This window comes from Bombina bombina, chromosome 3, assembly GCF_027579735.1.
Source record: "Bombina bombina isolate aBomBom1 chromosome 3, aBomBom1.pri, whole genome shotgun sequence".
Classification (NCBI taxonomy): Eukaryota; Metazoa; Chordata; class Amphibia; order Anura; family Bombinatoridae; genus Bombina; species Bombina bombina.
In genome coordinates this window covers 279,657,749-279,673,371 of record NC_069501.1, presented here as the reverse complement: position 1 = coordinate 279,673,371, position 15,623 = coordinate 279,657,749, and the positions used below count along the sequence as shown (strand labels likewise).

The window sequence follows — 15,623 nt, the reverse complement described above, 5'->3', positions numbered from 1 at the left end:
CATATTGCGAAAATGTTTTTGCAACGGAATATGTTCTATTTATTTCTAAATAAATATTTCTCTATATATTTGATTATATTTAAACTGATATATCTATTTATTGTGAGATATGTATATGAATATATAGTTGTATATGTCTAGATATCCTGAGATCTATATGCGAATATTTCTGAGATATTGTTTAATGCGCATATCTCTTTACATATTAATCTATGTTTCTCTATGTATGTGTATGTATGTCAATGTAAAATCCCTGCATTGACTTTTTTTTTTCTATCACCCAAGATCTCCTATCTTTGAGCCCTTATAACTTTTGTGTGCAATATTTTTTATTAGTGTTAATATGAATGTAACTGTACTTTGTAATGTATTTTTGAAGTGTTTTGTGAAACTTTTATGTTGCGGAAAACCGTTAACTACAGCTCTTCGAGCATGGAAAAGATTGCTGAGTAAAAGGCGAAAGCACACGCGCAATCGTGATTTTTCAAGACTTGTAATACCTGCGCAATGGAAATTGATTGAGAAAAGACCACATCGCGCGTGGAAAACTCATAACGCGCTACTTGTAATCTTGCTCTATGAAATCAGTATAACCACTGTGCTATAACATTTGTGCAGAACTTACAAAACACTTTTAATGGTATGTTTTTATGTCATTGCTGACTACTAAAGACCACCACTTGGATTATGGGTTTGAAAAGAGAATAATTTAAATGGACATGAAACCATCAAAAATGTTTCATAATTCAGGCCAAACATGTGATTTTAAACAACGTTTGGGGAATAATGGAGAGGGATGCAAAAAAAAAAATGGCCATGCAAAAAAAAAAAAATGGCCATGCAAAAAAAAAAAAATGGCCGAACATAATATCTTTTGCAACATATACATCAGGAATAAGTCACTTGTAAAAAGACTCATTGGCATAAAAGGTGATATGCTGCATCTTAGGTACACAACGCAAAATTATAGAGAGGAAGATTAGTTCTCTCCTTGAAATGGATTTCCCCATGTGTGGCTCTTTCTTTTATAGACACTAAAAAAAATCAAAAAAATCTTTTAACATAAAAAAATTAAATAAAAAATAGGACAACAATCAGAAAACCAACCAGCACAGACTTACTAATCACATGACCCTGAAAATTAACGGCTAGATTACGAGTTTTTGTCGGTAATGGTGTGCGTGACTAACGCACAGTTTTCCCTCACCGCTCACCTAAAGTAACGCTGGTATTACTTTTTTTTTAAACCCGGCGTTAGCCACAAAAAGGTGAGCGTAGAGCAAAATTTAGCTCCACATCTCACCTCAATACCAGCGTTGCTTACGGTAGAAGTAAGCTGGCTAAACGTGCTCGTGCACGATTTCCCCATAGGAATCAATGGGGCAGATCGGGCTGAAAAAAAAAAAAAAAGCCTAACACCTGCAAAAAAGCAGCGTTCAGCTCCTAACGCAGCCCCATTGATTCCTATGGGAAAATACTTTTTTTTTTTTTTTTAAATTTCATTTTTATTATATTTCAACATGTTTATACATTTTTAAGCAGTTTTCAGGAAACAGAGAAGGTTACATAACCAATGAAAAAAAACAACAACCAAACAACCGTGAGGATTCAATAATTCTAACAATCCTTCATCTCTAGAGTTTCCTATTGAATTATATTATTTCTATAATTCCTTAAACAAAAAACAATAACAAAGGAGAGGGAAAAAAAAAAAAAATTTAACAGGGAAAAACAGCACTATTTCTCTTATATACTTTATGCGTACAGTCAACAAATCAAACCAATCTATTGTTTATGCTTTTTATAACCAATAATACTCCTAAATTACCTTCAAGTTAATTAAGAATTAGTATGCTCAAGATAATTTTTCTTAGTTGATCGACCTCAGTTCAATTTTATATTATTATTATTGCAGTCCAGACTCATATCTGTTACTTCTCAATACTTCCACCAAGAGAGAGAGAGAGGGAGAAAAAAAAAAAGGGGGGGGGGAGAGAAAAAAAAAAAAGAGGGGGAGAGGGGGGAAAGGGAATTTCCACATTCGTCCCCCCCCCAAAAACCTTTGATTCCTATCCATTTACCATAACCCCAGTTGTACTAGCTCTGTGTTTTGGAAGGGAAATACAATATAGTCTATCTCTGTGGCCGGGAGGGATTTAATAAATGGTGCCCATTTACTAAAAAAAATTCTGATGTCAGAATCATTATTAATATCCGTGTCACGTTGTTCTAATATGCATTGTTTTTTGAGGAAATGTTTTATTTCCACCACACTAGGGATTTCTCTCGTCTTCCATTTTTTAATTATTAAGTACCTAGCTGCCATTATAGAGACACTTATTATTTTTTCATTTGATTGTTGTTCTATCTGATTATCACAGCAAAATATAATTAAGCTTGCCGATATCTCCAGAGGGGAGATCCTGAGAGTAGTATTGATCCAGAATTCTAGTTTTCGCCAAAATTGCCTAATCAGGGGACAGTTAACTATCATATGTAAGAGATCTGCCGCAATTAAGGAGCACTTAGGACATTTAAAAAAATTCATGTTCTGGAGCTTATAGCCTTTTTCCGGAGTATAGTGAAATTTATGTAATAACTTAAGATGAGCCTCTCTCCATGTTGCTGAAAGAGTAGCCATTGCCACTTTATGAATAGATTTTTGTATAAATTTATGGTCAATATAATCCTGGGCCAAAATTAGTCTCCAATTTTGAGCAATTTTCTCTAAAGTATGACTTGCTCTGTTTGCTCCTAAGAGGTAGTAGCAATAAGAGATGGACATACGTCCCTTCTTAACTAACGTGAGCCAATCCTCTAGATCTCCCAAATCCCATTGCCACTCTCCCTCCCTCTTTAGCTCTAATGCATAGTGCCTTACTTGCAAAAACGCAAAGAACTCCTTATTAGAGAGGTTGAAGCTATTTTTAATTTCTTCAAAAGTTCTAACACATTTTTTTTCTTTATCAATGAATTGGATCATTGTGTTCAGTCCCACCATTTGCCATTTCTTAAAAATTGCAGAATCCAGTCCTGCTTGAAATAATGGGTTACCCAGAACAGGGAGATATTTTGAAACCTTGCAGTTGATAGAAAGAAGCTTCCCTATCTTCCATCAGGCCTTTAGAGGATTAAAAATCATTTTGTTCTCCTTAATTTTAGATGGCAAACCTTTTAAGTCACAATGCAGCAGTGCACATGGAAGGTATGGGTCACAAACACTATCCTCCAATGCATTGTTTAAATACTTTTTATGTCTACACCTAGCACCCTAACATGAACCCCGAGTCTAAACACCCCTAATCTTACACGTATTAACCCCTAATCTGCCGCCCCCAACATCGCTGACACCTGCATAGTATTATTAACCCCTAATCTGCCGCTCCGGACACCGCCGCCACCTACATTATCCATATGAACCCCTAATCTGTCGCCCCCAACATCGCCGCCACCTACATTATATTTATTAACCCCTAATCTTCCGCCCCCAACGTCGCCGCAACCTACCTACAATTATTAACCCCTAATCTGCCGCCCCCATCGTCGCCGCTACTATAGTAAATTTATTAACCCCTAAACCTAAGTCTAACCCAAACCCTAACACCCCCCTAACTTAAATATAATTTAAATAAAACAAAATTAAATTACTACAATTAAATAAATTAATCCTATTTAAAACTAAATACTTACCTATAAAATAAACCCTAAGCTAGCTACAATATAACTAATAGTTACATTGTATCTAGCTGAGGGTTTATTTTTATTTTACAGGCAAGTTTGAATTTATTTTAACTAGGTAGAATAGTTATTAACTATTTAATAACTTCCTAGTTAAAGTACAAATGTACCTGTAAAATAAATCCTAACCTAAGTTACAATTACACCTAACACTACACTATCATTAAATTAATTGACTAAATTACCTACAATTAAATATAATTAAATTAAATTATATTAACTAAAGTACAAAAAACAACAAACACTAAATTACAGAAAATAAAAAATAATACATTTCTTTTAAACTAATTACACCTAATCTAATCCCCCTAATAAAATAAAAAAGCCCCCCAAAATAAAAAAATCCCTACCATATACTAAATTACAAATAGCCCTTAAAAGGGCTTTTTGCGGGGCATTGCCCCAAAGTAATCAGCTTTTTTACCTGTAAAAAAAAATACAATACCCCCCAACATTAAAACTCACCACCCACACACCCAACCCTACTCTAAAACCCACCCAATCCCCCGTTAATAAAACCTAACACTAACCCCTTGAAGATCACCCTACCTTGAGCCGTCTTCACCCAGCTGGGCACAAGTGGTCCTCCAGAGGGGCAGAAGTCTTCATCCGATCCGGGCAGAAGAGGACCTCCAGATGGGCAGATGGCTTCATCCAGGCGGCATCTTCTATCTTCATCCATCCGGAGCGGAGCGGGTCCATCTTGAAGCCAATATGATTTTTCCTACCTTAATTCCGATTGGCTGATAGAATCCTATCAGCCAATCGGAATTCAAGGGACGCCATCTTGGATGACGTCATTTAAAGGAACCTTCATTCGTCGGGAGTCATTGGAAGAAGAGGATGCTCCGCGTCGGCTGTCTTCAAGATGGACCCGCTCTGCTCCGGATGGATGAAGATAGAAGATGCCACCTGGATGAAGCCTTCTGCCCGTCTGGAGGTCCTCTTCTTCCCGGATCGGATGAAGACTTCTGCCCCTCTGGAGGACCACTTGTGTCCGGCTGGGTGAAGACGGCTCAAGGTAGGGTGATCTTCAAGGGGGTAGTGTTAGGTTTTATTAAGGGGGGATTGGGTGGGTTTTAGAGTAGGGTTGGGTATGTGGGTGGTGGGTTTTAATGTTGGGGGGTATTGTATTTTTTTTTACAGGTAAAGAAGCTGATTACTTTGCGGCAATGCCCCGCAAAAAGCCCTTTTAAGGGCTATTTGTAATTAAGTATAGGGTAGGGAATTTTATTATTTTGGGGGGCTTTTTTATATTAGGGGGATTAGAGTAGGTGTATTTAGTTTAAAAAAATTGTAATTTTTTTTTTATAATTTAGTGGGGGGTTTTTTGTACTTTAGTTTATTTAATTTAATTGTATTTAATTGTAGGTAATTTAGTAAATTAAATAAAAAGAGAGAAGCGCTCAACCTGGAAATGAACAATAGCATAATAGCTTGTTCTATGGCTAGTTACCACCCAAGAAGCAGCCTCTTTTTGCTCAACATGTGCCTTTCACAGAGAAAAACTTTCCTGAAGCATATCAGTCTGATCCTGACTTCACAGTACAGTCCAGCCCCGAAATACCAGGCAATCCTTCTCTGAACGAGAGAAACAGCAAATCCCCAGACGTACGTTTCAGCCTATTGTGGGCCTCGTCAGTGAGGTGCAGCCATATCCCTCTAGGCACACTGAGCAACGGGTCCACGTCTGGATTCCCGCATCACACTTAGGGAGACTTCCCAAAATGTCATAATTTGCATAAATAAAAAGAGAGAAGCGCTCAACCTGGAAATGAACAATAGCATAATAGCTTGTTCTATGGCTAGTTACCACCCAAGAAGCAGCCTCTTTTTGCTCAACATGTGCCTTTCACAGAGAAAAACTTTCCTGAAGCATATCAGGCTGATCCTGACTTCACAGTACAGTCCAGCCCCGAAATACCAGGCAATCCTTCTCTGAACGAGAGAAACAGCAAATCCCCAGACGTACTTTTCGGCCTATTGTGGGCCTCGTCAGTGAGGTGCAGCCATATCCCTCTAGGCACACTGAGCAACGGGTCTACGTCTGGATTCCCGCATCACACTTAGGGAGACTTCCCAAAATGTCATAATTTGCATAAATAAAAAGAGAGAAGCGCTCAACCTGGAAATGAACAATAGCATAATAGCTTGTTCTATGGCTAGTTACCACCCAAGAAGCAGCCTCTTTTTGCTCAACATGTGCCTTTCACAGAGAAAAACTTTCCTGAAGCATATCAGTCTGATCCTGACTTCACAGTACAGTCCAGCCCCGAAATACCAGGCAATCCTTCTCTGAACGAGAGAAACAGCAAATCCCCAGACGTACATTTCAGCCTATTGTGGGCCTCGTCAGTGAGGTGCAGCCATATCCCTCTAGGCACACTGAGCAACGGGTCCACGTCTGGATTCCCGCATCACACTTAGGGAGACTTCCAAAAATGTCATAATTTGCATAAATAAAAAGAGAGAAGCACTCAACCTGGAAATGAACAATAGCATAATAGCTTGTTCTATGGCTAATTACCACCCAAGAAGCAGCCTCTTTTTGCTCAACATGTGCCTTTCACAGAGAAAAACTTTCCTGAAGCATATCAGTCTGATCCTGACTTCACAGTACAGTCCAGCCCCGAAATACCAGGCAATCCTTCTCTGAACGAGAGAAACAGCAAATCCCCAGACGTACGTTTCAGCCTATTGTGGGCCTCGTCAATGAGGTGCAGCCATATCCCTCTAGGCACACTGAGCAACGGGTCCACGTCTGGATTCCCGCATCACACTTAGGGAGACTTCCCAAAATGTCATAATTTGCATAAATAAAAAGAGAGAAGCGCTCAACCTGGAAATGAACAATAGCATAATAGCTTGTTCTATGGCTAGTTACCACCCAAGAAGCAGGCTCTTTTTGCTCAACATGTGCCTTTCACAGAGAAAAACTTTCCTGAAGCATATCAGTCTGATCCTGACTTCACAGTACAGTCCAGCCCCGAAATACCAGGCAATCCTTCTCTGAACGAGAGAAACAGCAAATCCCCAGACGTACGTTTCAGCCTATGGTGGGCCTCGTCAGTGAGGTGCAGCCATATCCCTCTAGGCACACTGAGCAACGGGTCCACGTCTGGATTTCCGCATCACACTTAGGGAGACTTCCCAAAATGTCATAATTTGCATAAATAAAAAGAGAGAAGCGCTCAACCTGGAAATGAACAATAGCATAATAGCTTGTTCTATGGCTAGTTACCACCCAAGAAGCAGCCTCTTTTTGCTCAACATGTGCCTTTCACAGAGAAAAACTTTCCTGAAGCATATCAGTCTGATTCTGACTTCACAGTACAGTCCAGCCCCGAAATACCAGGCAATCCTTCTCTTAACGAGAGAAACAGCAAATCCCCAGACGTACATTTCAGCCTATTGTGGGCCTCGTCAGTGAGGTGCAGCCATATCCCTCTAGGCACACTGAGCAACGGGTCCACGTCTGGATTCCCGCATCACACTTAGGGAGACTTCCCAAAATGTCATAATTTGCATAAATAAAAAGAGAGAAGCGCTCAACCTGGAAATGAACAATAGCATAATAGCTTGTTCTATGGCTAGTTACCACCCAAGAAGCAGCCTCTTTTTGCTCAACATGTGCCTTTCACAGAGAAAAACTTTCCTGAAGCATATCAGTCTGATCCTGACTTCACAGTACAGTCCAGCCCCGAAATACCAGGCAATCCTTCTCTGAACGAGAGAAACAGCAAATCCCCAGACGTACGTTTCAGCCTATTGTGGGCCTCGTCAGTGAGGTGCAGCCATATCCCTCTAGGCACACTGAGCAACGGGTCCACGTCTGGATTCCCGCATCACACTTAGGGAGACTTCCCAAAATGTCATAATTTGCATAAATAAAAAGAGAGAAGCGCTCAACCTGGAAATGAACAATAGCATAATAGCTTGTTCTATGGCTAGTTACCACCCGAGAAGCAGCCTCTTTTTGCTCAACATGTGCCTTTCACAGAGAAAAACTTTCCTGAAGCATATCAGTCTGATCCTGACTTCACAGTACAGTCCAGCCCCGAAATACCAGGCAATCCTTCTCTGAATGAGAGAAACAGCAAATCCCCAGACGTACGTTTCAGCCTATTGTGGGCCTCGTCAGTGAGGTGCAGCCATATCCCTCTAGGCACACTGAGCAAAGGGTCCACGTCTGGATTCCCGCATCACACTTAGGGAGACTTCCCAAAATGTCATCATTTGCATAAATAAAAAGAGAGAAGCGCTCAATCTGGAAATGAACAATAGCATAATAGCTTGTTCTATGGCTAGTTACCACCCAAGAAGCAGCCTCTTTTTGCTCAACATGTGCCTTTCACAGAGAAAAACTTTCCTGAAGCATATCAGTCTGATCCTGACTTCACAGTACAGTCCAGCCCCGAAATACCAGGCAATCCTTCTCTGAACGAGAGAAACAGCAAATCCCCAGACGTACGTTTCAGCCTATTGTGGGCCTCGTCAGTGAGGTGCAGCCATATCCCTCTAGGCACACTGAGCAACGGGTCCACGTCTGGATTCCCGCATCACACTTAGGGAGACTTCCCAAAATGTCATAATTTGCATAAATAAAAAGAGAGAAGCGCTCAACCTGGAAATGAAAAATAGCATAATAGCTTGTTCTATGGCTAGTTACCACCCAAGAAGCAGCCTCTTTTTGCTCAACATGTGCCTTTCACAGAGAAAAACTTTCCTGAAGCATATCAGTCTGCTGTGTGATGCGCGAATCCAGACGTGGACCAGACGTGGACCCGTTGCTCAGTGTGCCTAGAGGGATATGGCTGCACCTCACTGACGAGGCCCACAATAGGCTGAAACGTACGTCTCTCGTTCAGAGAAGGATTGCCTGGTATTTCGGGGCTGGACTGTACTGTGAAGTCAGGATCAGACTGATATGCTTCAGGAAAGTTTATAGTAGCGGCGAGGGTGGGGGCGACAGATTAGGGGTTAATAAATGTAGATAGGTGTCGGCGATGTTAGGGACGGCAGATTAGGGGTTAATAAAATGTAACTAGTTAATATATTTATTTAAGTGGCGGCGATGTCCGGTCGGCAGATTAGGGGTTAAAAACTTTATTAAAGTGTTTGCGATGTGGGGTGGCTCAGTTTAGGGGTTAATAGGTAGTTTATGGGTGTTAGTGTACTTTTTAGCACTTTAATTAAGAGTTTTAGGTTACGGTGTTAGCCCATAAAACTCTTAACTACTGACTTTTAAATGCGGTAGGAGTCTTGACAGGAGAGGGTTTACTGCTCACTTCTTCCAAGACTCGTAATACCGGCGTTAGTCAAATCCCATTAAAAAGATAGGATACGGAATAAAAGTGAGCGGTACACCTGTACCTGCCAGACTCGTAATACCAGCGGGCGTTAAAAAGCAGTGTTGGGACCTCTCAATGCTGCTTTTTAAGGCTAATGCAAGACTCGTAATCTAGGCGTATGTTTTTTATTTGAGAGAGGCCCACTGCTCTCTTTTGCAACTTTTGGTTGCAAAGAGGGAATTTTAAAACAGTTGTGAATACTAACTGTAGATTTAAAAGGCATGTTTGTGCATAAAAAAATCTCTGGAGAACAGCATTATCACTTGTTAGCTGACTATAAAATAGCAGAAATTATATATTGTAGAATCACAGTGATATGTTACACACATTACTGGCATGCCAAGGTATTGCATTCAAATTATTTAGGCCTAGATTTGGAGTTTGGCGGTAGATGGGCTGTTAACGCTCCGCGGGCTTTTTTCTGGCCGCACCATAAATTTAACTCTGGTATCGAGAGTTCAAACAAATGCTGCGTTAGGCTCCAAAAAAGGAGCGTAGAGCATTTTTACCGCAAATGCAACTCTCGATACCAGAGTTGCTTACGGACGCGGCCAGCCTCAAAAACGTGCTCGTGCACGATATCCCCATAGAAAACAATGGTGCTGTTTGAGCTGAAAAAAAACCTAACACCTGCAAAAAAGCAGCGTTCAGCTCCTAACGCAGCCCCATTGTTTCCTATGGGGAAACACTTCCTACGTCTGCACCTAACACTCTAACATGTACCCCGAGTCTAAACACCCCTACCCTTACACTTATTAACCCCTAATCTGCCGCTCCGTAAACCGCCGCAACCTACGTTATCCCTATGTACCCCTAATCTGCTGCCCCTAACACCGCCGACCCCTATATTATATTTATTAACCCCTAATCTGCCCCCCACAACGTCGCCGACACCTGCCTACACTTATTAACCCCTAATCTGCCGAGCGGACCGCACCGCTACTATAATAAAGTTATTAACCCCTAACCCGCCTCACTAACCCTATCATAAATAGTATTAACCCCTAATCTGCCCTCCCTAACATCGCCGACACCTAACTTCAATTATTAACCCCTAAGCTGACGACCGGAGCTCATCGCTACTATAATAAATGGATTAACCCCTAAAGCTAAGTCTAACCCTAACACTAACACCCCCCTAACTTAAATATAATTTACATCTAACGAAATTAATTAACTCTTATTAAATAACTTATTCCTATTTAAAGCTAAATACTTACCTGTAAAATAAATCCTAATATAGCTACAATATAACGAATAATTATATTGTAGCTATTTTAGGATTTATATTTATTTTACAGGCAACTTTGTAATTATTTTAACCAGGTACAATAGCTATTAAATAGTTAAGAACTATTTAATAGTTACCTAGTTAAAATAATAACAAATTTACCTGTAAAATAAATCCTAACCTAAGATATAATTAAACCTAACACTACCCTATCAATAAATTAATTAAATAAACTACCTACAATTACCTACAATTAACCTAACACTACACTATCAATAAATTAATTAAACACAATTCCTACAAATAAATACAATTAAATAAACTAGCTAAAGTACAAAAAATAAAAAAGAACTAAGTTACAAAAAATAAAAAAATATTTACAAACATCAGAAAATTATTACAACAATTTTAAACTAATTACACCTACTCTAAGCCCCCTAATAAAATAACAAAGACCCCCAAAATAAAAAATTCCCTACCCTATTCTAAATTAAAAAAGTTCAAAGCTCTTTTACCTTACCAGCCCTGAACAGGGCCCTTTGCGGGGCATGCCCCAAGAATTTCAGCTCTTTTGCCTGTAAAAAAAACACATACAATACCCCCCCCCCAACATTACAACCCACCACCCACATACCCCTAATCTAACCCAAACCCCCCTTAAATAAACCTAACACTAAGCCCCTGAAGATCTTCCTACCTTGTCTTCACCATCCAGGTATCACCGATCCGTCCTGGCTCCAACATCTTCATCCAACCCAAGCGGGGGTTGGCGATCCATCATCCGGTGGCTGAAGAGGTCCAGAAGAGGCTCCAAAGTCTTCCTCCTATCCGGCAAGAAGAGGACATCCGGACCGGCAAACATCTTCTCCAAGCGGCATCTTCGATCTTCTTGCATCCGGTGCGGAGCGGGTCCATCTTGAAGCAGGCGACGCGGATCCATCCTCTTCTTCCGTTGTCTCCCGACGAATTTTTTGTACTTTAGCTAGTTTCTTTAATTGTATTTATTTGTAGGAATTGTGTTTAATTAATTTATTGATAGGGTAGTGTTAGGTTTAATTATATCTTAGGTTAGGATTTATTTTACAGGTAAATTTGTTATTATTTTAACTAGGTAACTATTAAATAGTTCTTAACTATTTAATAGCTATTGTACCTGGTTAAAATAATTACAAAGTTGCCTGTAAAATAAATATTAATCCTAAAATAGCTATAATATAATTATAATTTATATTGTAGCTATATTATGATTTATTTTACAGGTAAGTATTTAGCTTTAAATAGGAATAATTTATTTAATAAGAGTTAATTAATTTCGTTAGATGTAAATTATATTTAAGTTAGGGGGGTGTTAGTGTTAGGGTTAGACTTAGCTTTAGGGGTTAATCCATTTATTATAGTAGCGATGAGCTCCGGTCGTCAGATTAGGGGTTAATAATTGAAGGTAGGTGTCGGCGATGTTAGGGAGGGCAGATTAGGGGTTAATACTATTTATTATAGGGTTAGTGAGGCGGATTAGGGGTTAATAACTTTATTATAGTAGCGCTCAGGTCCGCTCGGCAGATTAGGGGTTAATAAGTGTAGGCAGGTGGAGGCGACGTTGAGGGGGGCAGATTAGGGGTTAATAAATATAATATAGGGGTCGGCGGTGTTAGGGGCAGCAGATTAGGAGTACATAAGGATAACGTAGGTGGCGGCGCTTTGCGGTCGGGAGATTAGGGGTTAATTATTGTAAGTAGCTGGCGGCGACGTTGTGGGGGGCAGGTTAGGGGTTAATAAATGTAATACAGGGGTCGGCGGGGTTAGGGGCAGCAGATTAGGGGTACATAAGTATAACGTAGGTGGCGGTCGGCAGATTAGGGGTTAAAAAATTTAAATCGAGTGGCGGCGATGTGGGGGGGACCTCGGTTTAGGGGTACATAGGTAGTTTATGGGTGTTAGTGTACTTTAGGGTACAGTAGTTAAGAGCTTTATGAACCGGCGTTAGCCCAGAAAGCTCTTAACTCCTGCTATTTTCCGGCGGCTGGAGTTTTGTCGTTAGAGCTCTAACGCTCACTTCAGAAACGACTCTAAATACCAGCGTTAGAAAGATCCCATTGAAAAGATAGGATACGCAATTGACGTAAGGGGATCTGCGGTATGGAAAAGTCGCGGCTGAAAAGTGAGCGTTAGACCCTTTAATCACTGACTCCAAATACCGGCGGTAGCCTAAAACCAGCGTTAGGAGCCTCTAACGCTGGTTTTCACGGCTAGCGCCAAACTCCAAATCTAGGCCTAAGTATCTATTGCCTAGATTACGAGTTTTGCGTTATGAGCAGCTCGGTGCTAACTTGCAAGTTATTGTCACCGCTCACCTCCCTATAGCGCTGCTATTACAGGTTTGCAAAAACCGGCGTTAGCAGGCAATATTGAGCTCCATACCGCACTCAAATACCAGCGCTCCTTTGAGCTGGTTTTACGTGCTTGTGCACGATTTCCCAATAGACATCAATGGGGAGAGCCGGCTGAAAAAAGCCTAACACCTGCAATAAAGGAGCGTAAAGCTCCATAACGCAGCCCCATTGATTCCTATGGGGAAAGAAAATTTATGTTTACACCTAACACCCTAACATAAACCCCGAGTCTAAACACCCCTAATCTGTCACCACTGACAACGCCGACACATACATTACTCTTATTAACCCCTAATCTGCCGTCCCCGACACTGCCGCCACCTACCTACACTTATTAAACCCTAATCTGCTGCCCCCAATGTCGTCGCTACCTACATTACACTTATTAACCCCTAATCTGCCGCCCCCAATGTCGCTGCTACCTACCTGTACTTAATAACCCCTTAATGACCACAGCACTTTTCCATTTTCTGTCCGTTTGGGACCAAGGCTATTTTTACATTTCTGCAGTGTTTGTGTTTAGCTGTAATTTTCCTCTTACTCATTTACTGTACCCACACATATTATATACCGTTTTTCTCGCCATTAAATGGACTTTCTAAAGATACCATTATTTTCATCATATCTTATAATTTACTATAAAAAAATTATAAAATATGAGGAAAAATTAAAAAAAATAAACACTTTTTCTAACTTTGACCCCCAAAATCTGTTACATATCTACAACCACCAAAAAACACCTATGCTAAATAGTTTCTAAATTTTGTCCTGAGTTTTGAAATACCCAATGTTTACATGTTCTTTGCTTTTTTTGCAAGTTATAGGGCCATAAATACAAGTAGCACTTTGCTATTTCCAAACCATTTTTTTTTTCAAAATTAGCGCTAGTTACATTAGAACACTGATATCTTTTAGGAATCTCTGAATATTCATTGACATGTATATATTTTTTTTTAGTAGACAACCCAAAGTATTGATCTAGGCCCATTTTGGTATATTTCATGCCACCATTTCACCGCCAAATGCGATCAAATAAAAAAAATCGTTCACTTTTTCACAAATTTTTTGACAAACTTTAGGTTTCTCACTGAAATTATTTACAAACAGCTTGTGCAATTATGGCACAAATGGTTGTAAATTCTTCTCTGGGATCCCCTTTGTTCATAAATAGCAGACTTATATGGCTTTGGTGTTGCTTTTTGGTAATTAGAATGCCACTAAATGCCACTGCGCACCACACGTGTATTATGCCCAGCAGTGTAGGGGTTAATTAGGGAGCATGTAGGGAGCTTTTTGGGGTAATTTTAGCTTTAGTGTAGTGTAGTAGACAACCCCAAGTATTGATCTAGGCCCATTTTGGTATATTTCATGCCACCATTTCACCGCCAAATGCGATCAAATAAAAAAAAAAGTTACATTTTTCACAATTTTAGGTTTCTCACTGAAATCATTTACAAACAGCTTGTGCAATTATGGCACAAATGGTTGTAAATGCTTCTCTGGGATCCCCTTTGTTCAGAAATAGCAGACATATATGGCTTTGGCATTGCTTTTTGGTATTTAGAAGGCCGCTAAATGCCGCTGCGCATCACACGTGTATTATGGCTAGCAGTGAAGGGGTTAATTAGGTAGCTTGTAGGGAGCTTGCAGGGTTAATATTAGATTTACTGTAGAGCTCAGCCTCCCACCTGAAACATCAGACCCCCTGATCCCTCCCAAACAGCTCTCTTCCCTCCCCCACCCCACAATTGTCCCCGCCATCTTAAGTACTGGCAGAAACTCTGCCAGTACTAAAATAAAAGGTATTTGGCCCTTTTTTTTAAAAAAAAAGAAGAAGCATATTTACATATGCTGATGTGTACAATCCCCCCTTAGACCCCAACCTCACTGATCCCCCCTAAACAGCTCTATAACCCTCCCACTCTAACTTAATGGGCGCCATCTTGGGTACTGGCAGCTGTCTGCCAGTACCCAGTTTAGAAGAAAAAATTGTTTTTTTTTTACATTTATTAAAACGTTTCTGTAGTGTAGCTTCCCCCCACACAAAACCAACCCCCCACCCCTCCATGATCACTTTTTGTGCGTTTGCACAAACAAGATTAGGCCACATTTATTACAACATTTTCCGTAGTGTAGCGGTTCCCACCCGCTCCCGCCCCGTGCACGCGCCCGCCCGCCACCCTCCGTGCACGCGCGCGTGCCCGTGCGCGCCCCCGACAATCCCGCCCCCGATCCCGCCCCCCTTGACGTCATGCGGCACACCGATGGCCGCCCACCCGCCTCCCAAGTCGGCTCCCACCCACCAACGAAACCGGCCATCGATGTCCGGTGCAGAGAGGGCCACAGAGTGGCTCTCTCTGCATCGGATGGCCATGTGAGGTTATTGCAGGATGCCTCCATATCGAGGCATCACTGCAATAACCGGAAAGCAGCTGGAAGCGAGCAGGATCGCTTCCAGCTGCTTTCCACACAGAGGACGTGCAGGGTACGTCCTCAGGCGTTAACTGCCTTTTTTTTTGAGGACGTACCCTGCACGTCCTCGGTCATTAAGGGGTTAACCCCTAATCTGCCGCCCCAACGTCGCCGCCACTATACTAAAGTTATTAACCCCTAAACCTAACCCCTAAGTCTAACCCTAACACCCATAACTTTAATATAATTAAAATAAATCTAAATAAAAATTACTATCATTAACTAAATAATTCCTAATTAAAACTAAATACTTACCTGTAAAATAAACCCTAAGATAGCATCTTAGGTTTTATTTTTATTTCACAGCTAAGTTTGTTTTTATTTTAACTAGGTAGACTAGTTACTAAATAGTTATTAACCATTTACTAGCTACCTAGTTAAAATAAATACAAATTTACCTGTAAAATAAAACCTAACCTGAGTTACACTAACACCTAACCT

General features: G+C 40.6%; 1 protein-coding gene across 1 annotated transcript in view; it reads left to right on the top strand.

The window, feature by feature from the left end:
* The window catches only part of TRIM50 (tripartite motif containing 50), a 111,766-nt gene that overhangs the window by 70,331 nt on the left and 25,812 nt on the right, over positions 1-15,623 (top strand).